The sequence below is a fragment of the Thrips palmi genome, unplaced genomic scaffold (assembly GCF_012932325.1).
Source record: "Thrips palmi isolate BJ-2018 unplaced genomic scaffold, TpBJ-2018v1 HiC_scaffold_8, whole genome shotgun sequence".
NCBI classification, from domain to species: domain Eukaryota; kingdom Metazoa; phylum Arthropoda; class Insecta; order Thysanoptera; family Thripidae; genus Thrips; species Thrips palmi.
Window position 1 is genome coordinate 8,520,210 of NW_023144635.1, and position 16,011 is coordinate 8,536,220.

At 66.5% G+C, this 16,011-nt stretch overlaps 1 protein-coding gene across 2 annotated transcripts in view; it reads right to left on the minus strand.

Moving 5' to 3' along the window:
• LOC117653241 (F-actin-monooxygenase MICAL3) overlaps positions 1 to 15,929 on the minus strand; it is a 47,918-nt gene extending 31,989 nt beyond the window's left edge. The window contains exon 1 of one of the 2 annotated variants that reach the window (XM_034398771.1): positions 15,584 to 15,929. The gene's annotated coding sequence lies outside the window, so the exon portion shown is untranslated. The remainder of the gene's footprint in view (positions 1 to 15,583) is intronic. The other variant, XM_034398790.1, reaches the window with a different exon arrangement.
• Between the last annotated feature and the right edge of the window lie 82 nt (positions 15,930 to 16,011).

Consider the following 16,011-nt stretch of genomic DNA (forward strand, 5'->3'; position numbering starts at 1 on the left):
AATATTTAAGAGCCATCGACAACCTCGGGCTGAGCTGAGGCCTCGGGATGCGGCGGCAGGGGCGGGCCGGCGCCATTGTTGGGCCCCGCTATGGGCCCCGTGGGCAAACTTTCCTGACGACGGCTGGCCGGCCGGCCGGCGGCGACGGCGCAGTCGGCCTGGACCAGCCCGCCGTCCAGGTCCTTCCAGGTCCTCCCAGGTCCTTCCAGGAGGCTTTGGTCCTGGAGAACTGGAACGGCGCGCCGTCACGCCGCGACAGGGCGCTGCGCTGCGGCCATCTCCACCGCGTCGTGTCACCGCCACGGTGCCTCGCCGCGCCGGTGCAGCACGCCGTGCACGCCATGCACGTCCCCGTCGTCAGGCTCGGCGGCGCAGCGCGCAGCTCGGCGGCTGCACCGTGACCCGGCCGCCACGGCACCGTCACGTCACGGGCACGTCACGAGTGCGTCACAGCCTGAGCGGCTCAGAGCCAAAACGCAGCCTCGTACTTCCCGGTGCGCTGGGCGTGCTGGGCGACCCCGAGCGCGCCGCTTTCTGGGGCCCGTCCAACGCGGCCGCGGCCAGCACGGAGGAGCTCGGCGAGCAAGGCGAGCACAACACGCTGCTGGCCGATTCGGGACAGCGCTTTCGTCGCTCTGTCTCTCTCGCACTGCCGTCGGAATGAGCCTGCCGCTGCAAATGCCAAGGCGCGGCGCCGCCTCGCCACCGGGCCCTCGCGACATTTGGGCATCGGGCGTGTCCCGCGAGTGTAGAGGCGGTGCCGGTGCCGCGCCGCCGCGCCCGCGAGACGCTAGAGAGGCTAGAGAGACTCCCGGCCGGGCAACATTAATAGGGGCCGCATTAGAATGCGGCAATCGCGGCGCGTGGGCAGACCGGGCAGACCAGGCAGGCGGGCCGCGAACAACGCCGCGGTGATCCTCGTTTTTTGGCACATGTTGGACGGGCTGCGTCGCGTCATCGCGTCACCGGCCGGAAACTAACCGAGAGGGAGAGAGAAAGGGCGCGACGCCGCGGCCGCCGATCGAGGTGGACAAAAGTCTTGCCGCGACGATCGCGCATCGCGCCTAAAAATAGCGCTTCTTCTTCTCCGTCGCGTGATGAGCAGGCGGCAGGGCGGCAGGGCGGCAGGCAGCGCCGAGGGGTGACGGAGACACACAAACAGATTTACGGCGAGCGGCCCATCCTCATCCTGGAGACAAATTGTCACTAACGAGGCGGAAGTGGAAGTGGGTTTCGAGACGGTATCGCCATCGCCGCATCGCCTGCAGGGCGCGAGAGCGAGCGGAGCGGCAGTGGCGGTGCAGGCCGGGACGCTCCGCTTCACCAAGGCCGTGCGGCAGGCAGGAGGGACAGGAGGCACCAGCAACCCGGCCACCGGTTCCCATTCCGTCCCCTACACCCGTCTTCCCTGACAGCGGCACAGCGGCACAGCGCACCGCGGCGGGGGTGTCGGGGTGCCTCTCTCGCAGGAAATTCGCGTCCGCCGCGCGGCCGTCGGCAAGGGCTTGCGCGCCGCGCGGTGCGGCGGGTGCGGGTGCGGCGGGGAGGTGCGTGTCAGACGATATGGCCGATGTGGGCCCAGCCCCGTCCCCCGCCCCGTTTTAAAATTAGCCCGCCGTGCTCGCGCGCTCGCGGCACCGCCGTGGCTCCGCTGCCCTCGGCGGGGCGGTGGCCATCGGCTAGCCAGCTAGCCAGCGGTATGCCGTTGCTGTGGCCGCCCCGAACGCCGAACCGGCCGCCCGCCCGCGCACCGCGCATGCCGAGTGCCGCGGGTACGTAGCCCAGATACACCGGCTGCCGTGCCAACGCGTCGCCGCCACCGGTCAGTCTGGCCCATGGCCGCCGATGGCAGCGCGCGGTGCCCCTCCGGTATCTCCTCTCCGGAGTCGGTGATGCAAACCGCGACCACAATGCTTCGGGCTTCGGGGATGCAGACTCGCCCATAGGCGATGACCTCATCGGGTGGCGGGAGGGGGCGCCGCCAGCACGCCGTCAAGCCGCGCACGTCCACGTCGATCCGCGCGTTGCAATAACGTCCGCAACGCGTTGCGGCGTGTAACGCTGTGTGTTGCATGTCCAGCAGTGTTTGGGCTGCCGGCCGGCCGCCGCTGCCGCGCGGAAAGTGTTTGTTTACAAACTGGCGATGCGCGCCATGCGCGGTGGCGATGCACATGCACGTCGAGGCGAAGGCTGCACGCCGCCGACGCTCCGCCACTCCGCCACCGCGGCTTGCGACCCCGGCCGGCCAGGAAGAAGGCCTTGCCGCCTTCACCTTCCCTCGCGGCGGAACGTGCTATGAGAAATTCGTGCGCCGCGCCGCTCGGGGGCTCAGCAGCAGGTCTCGGGCCCCGGAGCCGAGGGCCCCCGTGGGGTGGGTCATTTTTCGCGGCGCACGGTGGTGGCCTGGTGGTGGCGGCTGCTGGTGGCGGCGCTGGCCGTCACGATTTTTCGTCCCGCCGCGCGCCGTAATCGCTATCCATTACCGCCTTGCACATTCTGCAGGTAAAAGCGTTTTCGGGTGGAGGGGAGGGGGAAGGGGGAACAAGAGCGGAAGTGTCAGCGGCGGAAACGTGCAGCGTGCAGTGCGCGGGGCCAGGCGGGGCGCAGCACAGCAGCCTGGCGGGCCTGGCGGGCCTGGCGGGTCGGGCGCATTGTGTGTAAGTTTCTCTCCACCTGTAAGCGCGCTGCCGCGGCGCTGCCACCGTGTGTGGGAGGAGGAGGAGGCCGCCGTCGTGAAAGGTACGGGACCGCCGGCGGGATGCTGACGGCGCACGACGGCGGCCCGGTGCCCCGCGGAGCGGCGAGCGCCCCGCCGCGGTCCGCGCCGAAACGCGCTGCGTCTCGACGGCGGAGTCCCTACCGCAACGACAATGAAGACGTCCACGCCGCCGTCCTGCTTGTGCGGGTCGGGGCGGGGAAGTCTCGGGGACTCGGCCGCGGCGACACGCACAATTGGCGGCCACGACGGCAACCCCACCGCCGGGTCCTTATGAAACGGCCGCTTATCGGTTTCGCCTTCCCATTCAACCGCCACATTGCAGCGGCACAGCGGCGCTGGCGCGGCCCGGCTTGGCCCGGCACGCACGCTGACTCAACGGCTGTCACTTTCCTCACTGGCGGTATTGACGAATTTCTCATCCGCGGGCCCCCCAGCTCACCGGCCCCCGCGAGGTGCAGTCGGTCCTTGCGCTGCTGCCTCGACTCCTTCTCCTCCTCCTTCGTTTGCGGAGAAAGTCAAAACGCTTGCTATGCATACAGCGACGCATCGCGGCACCTCAGGTGGAACCGAACACAGACACACACACGCACACACACACACGAGCGCGAACTAAACTCGGAGGCGATGAATCGTCCGACCGTGGAGTAATCACGGGGAGATCATCTTGAACATGCAAGCGCGTGTACTTCGGGAACCTGCCGGGAGGGGCGCTTTAATCCGCATTACTAGACAGCGCTTGATCGGCACTCGGCAAAACAGCGAGCCTCGCCGTGGGCAGGGCGGGCAGGGCAGTGTTTAGCGGCCGTCAGGACCGTCGGGCAGCACAATGGCGGAGCAGCCAGCCAGCCTGCTCGCCTCCCGTATTAATACTGCGCCATGACCCTCACCCGATTGGCGTGCGAACGTCCACCGTCCCGAGGGAAGCGGGAAGCGAGACACCGAGACAGGTGAGGTGACTCGGACAGCGCCGCGCCGCGGCAAGCCAAGCCGCCGCCACCGGCATTGACACACTGACATCAACAGCCCCTTTAAACGTCGCCGCGCAGGTGTGAGTGTGCGCGTGTGTGTGAGTGTTTCCGTGTGCCCGAGGCGTGTGTGTGAGAGAGGGAGAGAGCAGCACCTCGTGAATACGGGGGTTGTCCGCTCTTCCTTGAGCCGGGCCCAACCCGGCCGGGCCGGGCCGGCTGGCCGACGGCTGGCCGGCCGGCCGTTGTGCGAAATGCACGCGGCCTTCGCTCATGCTCCGCTCTTCGCCGTTCCGTTCCCGTTTGAGGCGCCGGGCGGCAGCAGGGCGGCAGGCACAAAGGAGCAGTGCTTGCAGGTGTGTGAGTGTGTGTGTGGGACGGGTCGGGCCGCGCCACTCCCGCGCAAACGAAATGCTCCACGACCACCGCAGTGAAAGTGGAAGCTGCACGGTCCGCACATCCTCGGGAGGCCCGGGCCCCTAGCAGGGCCTAGGGGCGGGCCGATACAAAGAAAGCTGATTACGAGACGGTGGCGGCGGGGCGTGGCGGGACGGGGCGGGGCGGGGCGGGCGGGCTAAACACCTCTTGTCTGCGGTCAAACCAAACGACCGCGCCGTGCCTACCCGCCGAACAGTGTCTGGCGGCGGCCAGCTCGGGTAGCCGACGACGCATGCCGCCGGGTAGTCAAGCACTAGTCAAGCACGTCGCGGACAATCGCATTCCCGCGCCGACCTTGAGGCGCGACCCGCCCCCCGCCCCACGTGCACCCCGTTACGTCACGCTGCAATCGAGCCCCGCAGCGCAGCGAACGCGCAACGCACCGGCCGGTGTCGTCGCCGCTGCCTTGGCTGGCCACCTTGGCTTGGCTGGAGACGCCCGGCAGGTAGGCACGCCAGCGCGCCCCGACGCACGCCTGCGTTCGGGTTGCCTATGCCGCTCCGGTACGGCGCTCCGACGGTGGAAGGGCGCGGACGGCCTGCCTGACCCTAATCCCCCGTGGCCTGGCCAGCCCGGCCTGGTGCGTCGCGGGCCAGCCAGGGGCCGCAGTGCGTGGCGAGTGGCGCGTCGCCCCCGTGGCCCCGTCCCGACAGCCCCTACCAACCCCCACTGTGCCCGAGGCCTCGCTCCTCGCGCACCATCCCCAAAACTACTTTTACTCATTCACCATCTGATTGCCTCACTCATTCGCACCCACCCACCATCCCTCGCATTTCCTCGCTCACCTTCTCTTTACCTTGATCGGTGTGCCTTTCCCCTGCTTTACCTCATTTACCTCGCTCACCATCTCCCGCTGCCTCACTCGCCGTTCGTCACCGCTAAGCCCTCGCACAACGAAACGGTCGATAGAGCACGGCAACACAAGCTGACAGAAGCCATACTCAAAAGGCAGGGCCTAACCAGAGGGCTGCCACTCTGGGACTCTAGGCGTGGCATGTTCCTGTCTATCTGGCTCTCTGAGTGTGTCTGTGTGTGTGTTTTCCTGTCTATGTGTGCGCGTGTGCGTGTGTTGCCCCGATGCGATGCGTCTCTGTCTCCGTGACAGCGAGCAGGCGCGGTTGGTTTGAAATGGGGGAAACGCAGCGGATGCGGCGCGACGGCGCGGCGCGGCACGGCACGGCACGGCACGGCCCATTGGACTGCACCAACGAGCTCGACCCAGAGCCAAGTCGAGCCGACAACATGGTTATTCCGCGCGGTTCGATTCGACTCCGAGTCTCTTTGTTTTGGCACGTGACGGCCGAGCACCGGCGGTACATGGCCTCCGCCGGGGTGGCGCGGCGCGGCGGCGCGGTGCACCTGCACGACCAGGGAGGGTCACGGAGAAACAGGTGTCGCCGTGTACCTGGTGTCGCGGGCACGAAGCGAGCGCCGTCGCCGTGCACGTGCTGGCCGACCACAAAGCGTTTCCCCTCGAGTACTTAGCGTTCACCGGGGAAAAGCCAAGTGCAGGCCGGGCTACGCGGCTACGCCGTCGGCTGGGTGCGCTGTCGACGGCGAGGTGACACGGGCGGCGCTGCCCCTCGTTAAAGGGCGGCCGCGGTGCGGGAGGGTGGCGGCGGTGGAGGAGGGTGGGAGCGCGTCGCCTGGCTGGGGCGCGAGCCAACTGGGGCACGCAGGATGGGATGCGCAAGGCCTCTGTTGGCTGCCTGCTGCCTGCCTCGCCGCGCGCCCAGGTGCTCACCCACACCGCCGCCGCCCCCGCCGTCCCCGCGGCCCGAAGCAGTGCGAGGCCTAGGACAGCGCGCCCCGAGTCCTAGAGGACACTACCGGGTCGGCGACCTGCCCTATACCCCGGCAGAGCTAAAGCCAGTTAGAAATTCAGGAAGCCAGCGGATGGCGCCAAGCAGGCGCGCTTACCCCGCGGCGTTCGTTGCTCGGGGAGGTGCATGGCGCCGAGGAGTCCGAAATGCAACACGAACTCACTCCCCCACGTCGTAGACGCGGCGGGCGAACCAAAAAAAATTGTCTCTGATGACGGGAAATTGAGACCGCGGCTCACCGTCACTGCACTGCACGCGACATCTGCGTTCGCCCCCACGCCTCCCACCCTGTCCCCATCACTGTTTACCCATTTTTCCTGTCCCCCGCGCCGCTGTCTCCGCCGCAGTCTGCCAGTCCGCCAATTCAAACAGTGTCGGCGCGGCAGCCGCTTTAGCTTCCAGCGCTTTAGTCCTTGCTCCAGTGTCGGCCCGGCCTGGCCGGCCCCCTCTAGGCCCGCTAGCCCGGCATAATGACATCATCGCGCCTCCGTGAATCACTCTGCAGCGGGCTGATTCGGAACAGTGCTTCGTCGCGCTGTCTCCCTCGCACTCATGGTCCGTCCCGCGGGAGTGCGACAGCGACGAACACTGTTCGGAATCGCTCTGCAGGCCGTGGCAGCATGGCGCCGCCGAGCCAGCGCGCCACCAGCTCGCTCTGAAAGCTTTTTCCAAATTCGCCGCAGAAGCCGCCGGCCGCGGCCACGGCGCGCCGCGCAGATGACTGCTGTACGAGATGCAGGGCAGCAAGAGCTAGCCGCGGGCCTGCAAACACGGCCCGGCCGAGGCGGCTGCCCTCGCGGTCATGCTTGACCTCGTTGTGTACACGACCCAGGCAGTGAAAGGGGTGGCGCATTTCTCAAACACACACGCCGAGCGGAGGCCGTCGAGGCGGCCGAGGCTCGCCGGAGCAGCATCCTGGGGCAGATGGGCAGGCTGAAGGCTGCAGGCTGGGGCACACACGACCTGACCCGGCAAACATTGCACCAAGTTTTGACGTCCCGCGGCACGAAATGGGAAACTGCGGTCCACGTCGCATTTCGGTGGGTGGCCGTCTCCCAGTACCGCGGACGGGTCCACTATGGATGTTACCTCCAACCACCACGTACCGCGGCCGCCAGCCTCGCGCCAGCGAACGTTGACACCGCCACTATAAAGGTGAGAGGGGGGGGGGACCCTCTCTCCGCCACGCTCCGCCACGCAGTTCGCGGGATGCCGCACACAACACCCACTACACTACGCGGGCCACATTGCACGCCAGTAATACTGTACCGCGGCGCGGCGCGGCGTGGCCACCCAGCCGCGAGCCGCGAGCCCCGCCGGCCGGCCGGACGGGACGACCAGCGGAACTAATTATCATTACCGGAATGTGACACCGCGGGGCTGCGCGGGGCGGCGCGGGGCGAGGCAGGCGAAGGAGCGACGCGGCACGTGACGCCAAGCGCCGAGCACCAAGCGCCTCGGACGCCGCAAAGTTTCCTCAACCTGCCAAATGGCGGAGACTCTCATTTCCTGTCCGGGACACGCGCGGAACGCGACATGTCGCGACGACGCCAAAGGACACGGCCAGGTCAGGTCGGCCACGACGGCGACGCGCGCGCCGGTCGAGTTCCCACACCGAAAAGCACGCGTCGTCGCGTGTGGCGTCGTGTGTTGCGACACGCGGACAACGTCGGACAACCCCCTGCGGGCCGCTACCTGGTATGACAGAACCGCGTGGGGCTGCGTGGGGCTGCGCGAGGCAGCGAGGGGCCGTCCAGACGGCGGCCGGCCGGAGCCCCGTGTGAGTACACGCTAGAAAGCAGTGATACCGACACCTGCTGTCACAATGGAACTGGTTCCGATACACACGGCCCTAACTAGCACACACGACCACTTGTTCACGTGTCCGAGACAGAGAGAAAAGTGCCTCTAGTGGCTTTTATTGCCCGAACACATCGGGGCGCGGCGCGCACGCCGACCCAGAATGGAAATCCCATCCTTAACGCCTCAATGCTTTCCCACAATTCATTTCGCAAGTCGTGCAGAAAGGGCGCGGTACTCGGCGAGGCGCTCGGCGAGGCGCCTGCTCGAACAGCACCCACTGCCCCGGCCGCCCGGCACCCACACGCGACCGGGGGGTATTTCGTCCGGAAGAGGCTCAATTTTACAGAACATGGGCGATTTTGGCCGAGGGCTGTGAACGAAAAAAAATTCCAATTTTCCGATTAGCCGCCTTAGTTTGGGAGCGGTATTGCAGCAAAGTTTGTCGAAACGATGACAAATGTGTAGAAATCGTCGTTTGGGCTGACTTTAGGCAGCCACTGCATCTAATCTAAGGTGGCTAATCGTTCTCCCTCAACGGGTGGGTACTCTTTGGGACTTACTTTAGAACACCTTTGTTACGGGGTGCGATTATCCGACTTAGTTTGGGAGCGGTATTGCAGCAAAATTTGTCAAAACGATGACAAATGTGTAGAAATCGTCGTTTGGGCTGACTTTAGGCAGCCACTGCGTCTAATCTAAGGCGCGAAATCGTTCTCCCTCAACGGGTGGGTACTCTTTGGGACTTGCTTTAGAACACCTTTGTTACGGAGTGCGATTAGCCGCCTTAGTTTGGGAGCGGTATTGCAGCAAAGTTAAGAATGTAACGTTCGGCGGACCATTGTTAGATGCTGTTGTGAGGCTGAGTCAGTTGTTTGAGGCTTGGGTTCTGAGATCTCGGCTTCGTACGCGTCGGGCTACGCGACGCTCTGCACGCGTCCGACGCCAAGCCGAGTCCTGACGCCGCGTTGACGCTACGCTATTTCGGCCAGAGCCATAACTCATCCGCACGCGCCCACCGCCAGTGCCGCCAGTACGCCGTAGTTGGCCGTACCGCGAATCGGCAGCCAGAGCCACACACACACAGACACACACAGACACACACACGCACACCACTACGAAGGCACGCTACGTTAAACACAACGGGCGGCACATTATTATCTGTTCCGAGCAGGTGCATTTCCACGCGAGCCCGGCCTGGGGCCGCAAAACGGAAAACGGAACGCACCGCACACCGCAGCACGGCGACGTCGCGACGCCGCGACGCTGCAGTGAGTCACGCCAGTCACACCACCGGGGCACCCACTCCACCCACTCACTCACACCAGTGTCTCACACCAGTGTCTCACACCAGTGTCTCACACCAACGACGCACCAGCAAATGTGGGGCACGGCCGGCGCGGCAGGCACGCCAAATGCTTGACGTGCTTGACGACGAGCTGGGTGGACTCTGCACTGCACTGTAATGCACCCCGGCCGGGTGCCGGCAGACAGGCTCACCGACACGCTGCAAGGGCAAGCTGCCTTCCGTACCTGCCCGGATCTCTTCGGACGTCAACTCCGGGCCGGAACCTGCATCCACGTCTCCAGTATGAGAAACCGCGTCTGCAGGTGAGAGCATTTCGATGAAATATGACGCCAGTCTCTCATTCGCAGACTCGATTTCTCACACTGGATGCGACGACAGTTCCAGGTTCCCGGTCTGCAGGCCCTCGTAAAGGCCGTTTAAGAGTCCCACTTTTTTCCCTCGCGGAGTATCGCTCGCCGAGGTGGCCGGTCAGCCGCTTCCGCCACAAAACGCCGATTACGCGTCTCTTCAGGTCTTCGATGGTACCTGTGTCTGCGTCGGCGCGCCGAGGAGGCGCGCATGCAACAGGCATTTCCGCTGTGCTGCGACAACAGGGGGGAAAGAAGGGGGCAGGTACCAGCCGCGGCGGCACGGGGCGGTCAGCAGACTCGCCGAGCCGAAAGCTCAACCGCATCTGCTAAAGACGCGACGGGGATACAGGAGCGGAGCCGAGACCGGAGCCGAGACCGGAGACCAGGAGGCCTGCGGTCGCGGAGTCGCGGACCGGTGTGCGCGGAACGGCGAGAGTTGGAGAAAAGTCGGCAAAAAAATGTCACGCCGCGGACACCCATCACGCGGCGTTGTCCAATTCTATTTCGAATTGTGTTTTCTTTTTGTTTTCGCACAGGCGGGCCGTCGGCGTGGCGTGGCGCGTCCGCGGCGCAGAGCGATTAGTCATCAGGAGCCCCGCCGCGTCTCTGTTTCAATATTTTGGTCCTCCACTCTCTCGCTCTCTCCATCGCGCAGGCGAGCAGCGAAGAGGCAGAGGAGTGTGTAAAACGCAAAACGCAAAACCAAGACGCGTGCGGGACGTGACTCCCGCACCGTGCGACCCACCGAGGTTTTTAAGCGCCTCGGAAGGGATTTGGCGATGCATTGCTGCGACGGGGCGAAGCGAAGCCTATGACCAGCCTTAGCTGCGTTTGATTACCTCTGGTCTGCCTTTGGCCTGCCTTTGGCTTCCCTCGGCCGTTTCCACGTCTGCCGTGGCCCTGCCGTCGCCCTGCCTGGCGGCCGTCCATCCCGGCCGTCCCTCGACTCTGGTGGACTAATGGCCGCGAGTTGGACCGGATAATGGACCTCTTACTGCGATCGGCGGCACGGCGGCGTGGCGGCACGGCGTCGGCGTCGCACGGCGGCACCTCCTCCTCTCCCCCAAGACCCACGACCGAGCCGAGAGGGCCGTCGCCGTGGCGCAGTACATCATCGTGCTGCCAGTTCCGCACCACGCCCAGCCCGGCCCGGCGCAGAAGCGACGGCGACAACAACAACACGGCCCTTTCGCCGCGCGAGTAGGCCAGCGCGTAGGGCAGGGCGTAGGGCAGCCCGTCGGGCGCGGCGTAGGGCAGGGCGTAGGGCACGCTATGGCGTGGGGCACGGAGGGCACGGCGGCTGAGATGAAGATGATGCCGCGCAATCCCCAGGTGAAAGGTTCAGGGTGAATCGTGTGGGATAATGGCTTGCTTATTCAGCCCCCCCCCCTTTCTTTCCCCCTTTACCCGCCCCCACCGCACGCACCGCGCCGCGCATTACTCCGGGGGGCTTTACGACTTGGAGGAGCGCAGCGCGGCGCAGCGCGGAGTGCGGAGACTCCGGGAGCGGAGATTGCACCCAGAAGTAAAGTAGGCGCGGCAATCTAGCGGCGCGGGGACGCGTGCACCGCGTCGTGCTCCGCGCCATGACCGCCATGCCCGCGCCATGACGGCGAGGGGGCCGAGGGGGCGGCCCTAAAGGACGACGGCGTGCTCGAGGGGCTCTAGCCGAGGCCTGGCGGCGGCCGCGTCCTCCGTGTCCTGGGAACCCTCAGCCTCGCGCATGACGTGCAGGGGGTGTACGTCCCCGGAACGACGACGACCACCCTCGCCGTGCCTTTGACCCCACGCACGCCGCCAGCCCGACGAGCACCAGGAGGGTGCAGGGAGACGAGGCAGACGAGCCGCCGCCGTGCTGCGGTGCTGCAGTGCAGGCAGCAAGGCAGCGCCGCCCCCTCTTCCTCGTACGGCATAACGAGCTGCTTGTCGTGGCGCGGAGTGGCGCAAGTGCAGCAAGTGCAGTCACGGCACGGCCAGCACGCCGAGGCGCGGCGAGGAGATACTCAGGAGTATCGCATCACAGCGCCGGCGGCGGCGGCGTCAGGCAGCGGCGTGCTGCCAGGAATCTCACTCGAGCCTCAACGAGTCTCAAACGAGCCAACGAGCCCCGCCTGGCCGTGGCTACGCCGCTGGGCCGCTGCCCCGCTGCCGATGCGCGCGCCGGGATGGCACGGCGGCGCGGCCAGCGGCCCAGCGGCCCAGCGGCCACGGCGCGGTGGTGGAATGGGGGAATTTACATGAGCCAAGCCGTGCGGCCGGTGGGCCGGCACGTAGCGGCCTGGCCCCGCGCCCCGCGCCCCGCCCACCCCTCGGCGGACGGCCAGAAAACATTTTTCGAAACACTTTGCGACAGGGAGGGACGCGCAGCAAAACGACACCGAGTCACTCTGGCGGCGGAGTGGTGGAATGGCGCGATGGCGGCAGAGGAAAGCGAAAAAGCAGCAAAGCAGCCGCCTTTCCGCGGTCGATGGACATGGCCACGCCGGCCACGCCCCGCGCCCGCGGGACGCCATCAAGTCCCTGCAGCACGACGGCAGCCTGGGCAGCCTGGGCAGCCGCGGCGGACGGACAATGACGCTCTCGGATCGCGTCACTGCGGCGGCCCCGCGTCGGTAGCCGTGGGGCTGGAATCGGTGCGCAGGTCGCAAGCAAAATAAATGATTTACGAGTCGCGCGCCACTGAGCGTTACGCGTGCTTTCCCAGCTTGGAGACGGGCCAGCAGCAACAGCAGCAGGATTAGAAGCTGCACCGCCCCGCCCGCCTCGCCCCGCCCCCCGCGGCCATCAGGCGGGTACGGCGCGATGCAGGTGGCGGGGCGCGAAGGGGTGGCGCGCCGCGACGACGCTGTGGTGCCGACTACGGTGGCCACATCCCAGTCGCCCCGAAGGTAGGCAAAGGGGAACTTCCCTGCGCTTGAAACGCGTAGGCGTCGCCGCCATGGTCTCTGACGCCTTCAGGGCCTCATCCCTGGACCGTCTGCGCGATGCTGCGCCGCGGCGCTCGAATGGCTCGGCCGGCGTAGCCTATCCGCCATCGAGCAGAAAAAGACGGCGAAGCAGCGCCCCACCCCTTTCCCTCCTTTCTCCTCTTCCTCCCCGGGGCATGCCAGGGCAAGGAACACAGGGCCTCGCTGTTCCCGAATAGTTTGACCTTCTCGCTTTGAGTCGGAAAGCGCCAATCTTTGAACGTCGCGGGGCGATCGCTGGGAGCGTGTTGCACCGAGGCCGCGAAGCTGGCCGGCCTCGGCCACGGCTTGCTCGGCCGTCTGCGAAATGCAGAAGGCCAAGTCGGGGAGGGGCTGGGCGTTGACGCCCCGGCCGTGCAGGCCGTGCAGGCCGTGCACCGCTGGAACAGGTTGGACAGGTTCACACAAAGCGACAGAATTTAGTTTTTTACTTGGTTCGAGAGGACATGCAGCAGCAGGTTGCAAGGGCATGCAGCGCGGCGCGGCCAGTGTTTGGTCTGCGCGGCCGGGCCGGCTGCAGGCTGCCTCCGGGAGGACGGCGCGGAGGACGCGGGGGAAAACACCGCCAGCGAGATCGGAAAGCAAGCAGGCCGGCAGGCATTGGGCGCACGGCACTCATTCACACCCAGGACGAACACGCAGTGCAGTACAATGTTGCGAGAGCGGCTCGGCTCGGCACGGAGGCAGGGCGAGGCCAGCCGGGCACGTCCGCCGTCCAGGACGCCGTCCAGGACGGCAGACAGACATCGACGGCGCGGACGGCATCGCAGCGCTTCATGGAATACCGTATTCGCATCTGCAGATGGCGCGGGGACGGCGAGGACGGCGAGGACATCGACTGCAATGAGCAAGCAATGCAGCCCCGGGGACAGAGGACAGAGTGCGGGGAGGCGGGGCGGAGGTCCATCCGGTCGGTGCAACAATGCCGCCTTGCCCGCCGCCACACGCGATGCCGCGATGACGGGACGGGCGGACGCGACGCGAGGCACTGTAAGGGCAAGGTGGCAGGTTCGAACGACGGCAGCGCCGGTTCCGACCGAAGCCTTTGCGCGCTTTGCGGCGCGACGCGCATGCCTGAACCGGGGCGGGGCGGGCGGGGCCTCCAGGGAAGAGCAATGCAGCGGGCAGCAAGGCACAGGGCAGTGTCTCGTTACCGAACCGGAACAGCTGTTGAAGCGGGGCCACAGGCCACGAGGCCGGCTGTCCGGCATGGCCGCCTCGGACCACGCAGAGCGCGCAGTGCGCCAGTCGACATATCCTCACGTCTCCAATTCGCCGGCATACCGCGCGGAAAACTCATTACCCCGTTCAGGCTCCACGCAGTACTCCGTCTCTCTCCGGGACGCCCCGTGCGTGCGGGAGAGACAGAGTGACGAAAACCCTGTTCGAAATGAGCCGGCTGCCCAGCATCCCCCTGAACGGGATCATCCCGATCTGCATGAGTCATCTGCAGCGCGTCACGGTGGTCACGGTCGCCTCCCCGCTCAGCTGCGCTATGAAAGTGCACCGCGCCGCGCACCGCGCACCGCGGGCCGGCTGCTCAACCGCCAGAAAAAAGTGTGGTCATCCCGAAGGGGGCAGGCACCTCGCCGGGGTCACGAGCCCTACGCCGAGCCAGCCGAGCCCCAAGCCAACGCCCCCCCCCCTTTTTACAGACAGACAGACGGACAGAAAGGCGGACACGCACAGGGGTACTTGTAGCCGTCGAGGTGGCCGCGGGTACTCTTTGCACGCTGCATCCTCACATCGTTCCGTCTCTCTCGCACCGCCACGCTACGCCCCGTGAGTGCGAGGCGGACACAGCGACGAAAGCGCACCGTTCGGAGTCAGCCTGCGGGTACAGTAAATCACCGGCGCGGGATGAGTCTGGCCGGCATCGGGCCGTGGTGGCCGTGGTGGCCGTTGCCATTGCAGCTCCCATCGTCCGGCTGTCACTTTTCACGACCAGAGAGTCTCGCCAGCCCGCCAACACAGCCCGCCAGGCAACAGCGAGACCCGGCGAGACCGCAGCAGCCGCGCACTGCAGCGCTATGCAAAGTGAACGAACTGGGCAAACGCACGTGCGGCGTGGTCGGCGTGCGGCGAGGCTCGGGCGAGGTGGAAGTGGGTTTGGTGTTTGGTGCGGCGGCGAGCAGAGCCAGGCCATGCAGGGCCCAAGGCGGCCAAAGGTGTGAAGCTGGCTGGCATTGCTATCGACAGCACACAAGAAACGAAGATAAACAAGTCGGTGGCCGAGGCCGGCCGAAGCGCGGGGCACGCGCCAAAACAAAACCCCTAAAAAAGGGGAACCGCTTCGGGCGGCGTTTGAACCCGCGTGCTTTGCTTCCAGACTCAGTCGATCGGGATGAGAGCGGCACGTGGGGGGTGGCGGCGGGCGGCAGGGAGGAAGCACGATGGGGAGGGCCCTTTGCCCCCGCAGCCCCCGCAGCCCTAGGGCTCGGCCGCTCGGCCCTGCAGGAAAGGGAGGGCTGCAGGGCTGCTGGGAGGCCTGCTTCAGGCTGACTCCGAAGAGCCGCTTTGTCGCTCCGTCTCTGTCGCACTCACGGGGCGTCCCGTATGGACGCGAGAGAGACAGGGGACGAATCGCTCGGCGGGAGTGGCAGGAGGCAGGGGGTGGCGGCGGCGGTGCGGGGCCGAGCCGAGCCGCTCCCGAGGGCCATGCGCCATGCGCCATGCGCCATGCGTCGCGTCCCCTCGCCTCCCTCCGCGAGTCCCTCTGCGAAGCCCTTCCCTTTCACCCTCCGGCCCACTCGACTGCTCCAGCGTGCTGGCGTGCTCCAGCCCCAGCAGCCCGTCACACCAACACCCCATAGCCGCCTCCCCGCAGCCCCGCACCTAGCGGGCCTTGCAGGACTTGGGGGTGGCGGCGTCCATTCAATACTGTACCGCGCGGTGGGCTTGGGGCTCGCTTGCAGCCCCGCCCGCCCCGCCTCCCCCTCCGCACAAAGAAAGGCAGGATAGCGACCCCCTCTCCCTTCCCCTGCAAAGGTATTGGCAATTCCCCGACGGAAAAAAATTTGGGCAGTGTACAGCGGCGTCACCTGGACGAACGGCACCTGCACCCCGAGATGCAGATGATTACGGACGCAACCACGCCCCGATCGGAGCCGGAGTCGGCACGGGATGATCGGCGAGGTGATGACAGCCGACCGCCTCCCCTGGAACCGGGTGGCAGGGCTGCAGGGATCGGCGGCGGCGACGTTGCGAACTTACCTTTGTCTCGTGCGAGCAGGGGTTGCAGTGCAGGACTCTCGACTTCCCACAGACGACTCAAGCGAGGGCAAGTAGACACCTCTCCTGCAGCTGGGCCGGCAGCGGCTGCTCGACGTCCCGGACCCCTCGAAGGCGGCCCGACAGGGGCGGCTTGCTCCGCGGTGCCTCGCGGTGCCTCGCCGTCAGTCTCCTCCCTTTTCACTCGGCTGCGAAAGCCTGCCCGCGCGCCCAGCCCGCTCCGTCACGCCAGGATGTGCCAAAGCCGTCTGCTCCCTGCTCCTAGACGGGGCCCAAACACGAACACGTACTGCGCACGCACACGCCGACAGCACGCAGCACGCAGCACCAAAGCAGGACCAGAATGCCGCCCCTCTTCGGCTCGGCGCACCGGGCACCGGGCGAGCCGCGACACCGAGCCGGACGCCCCC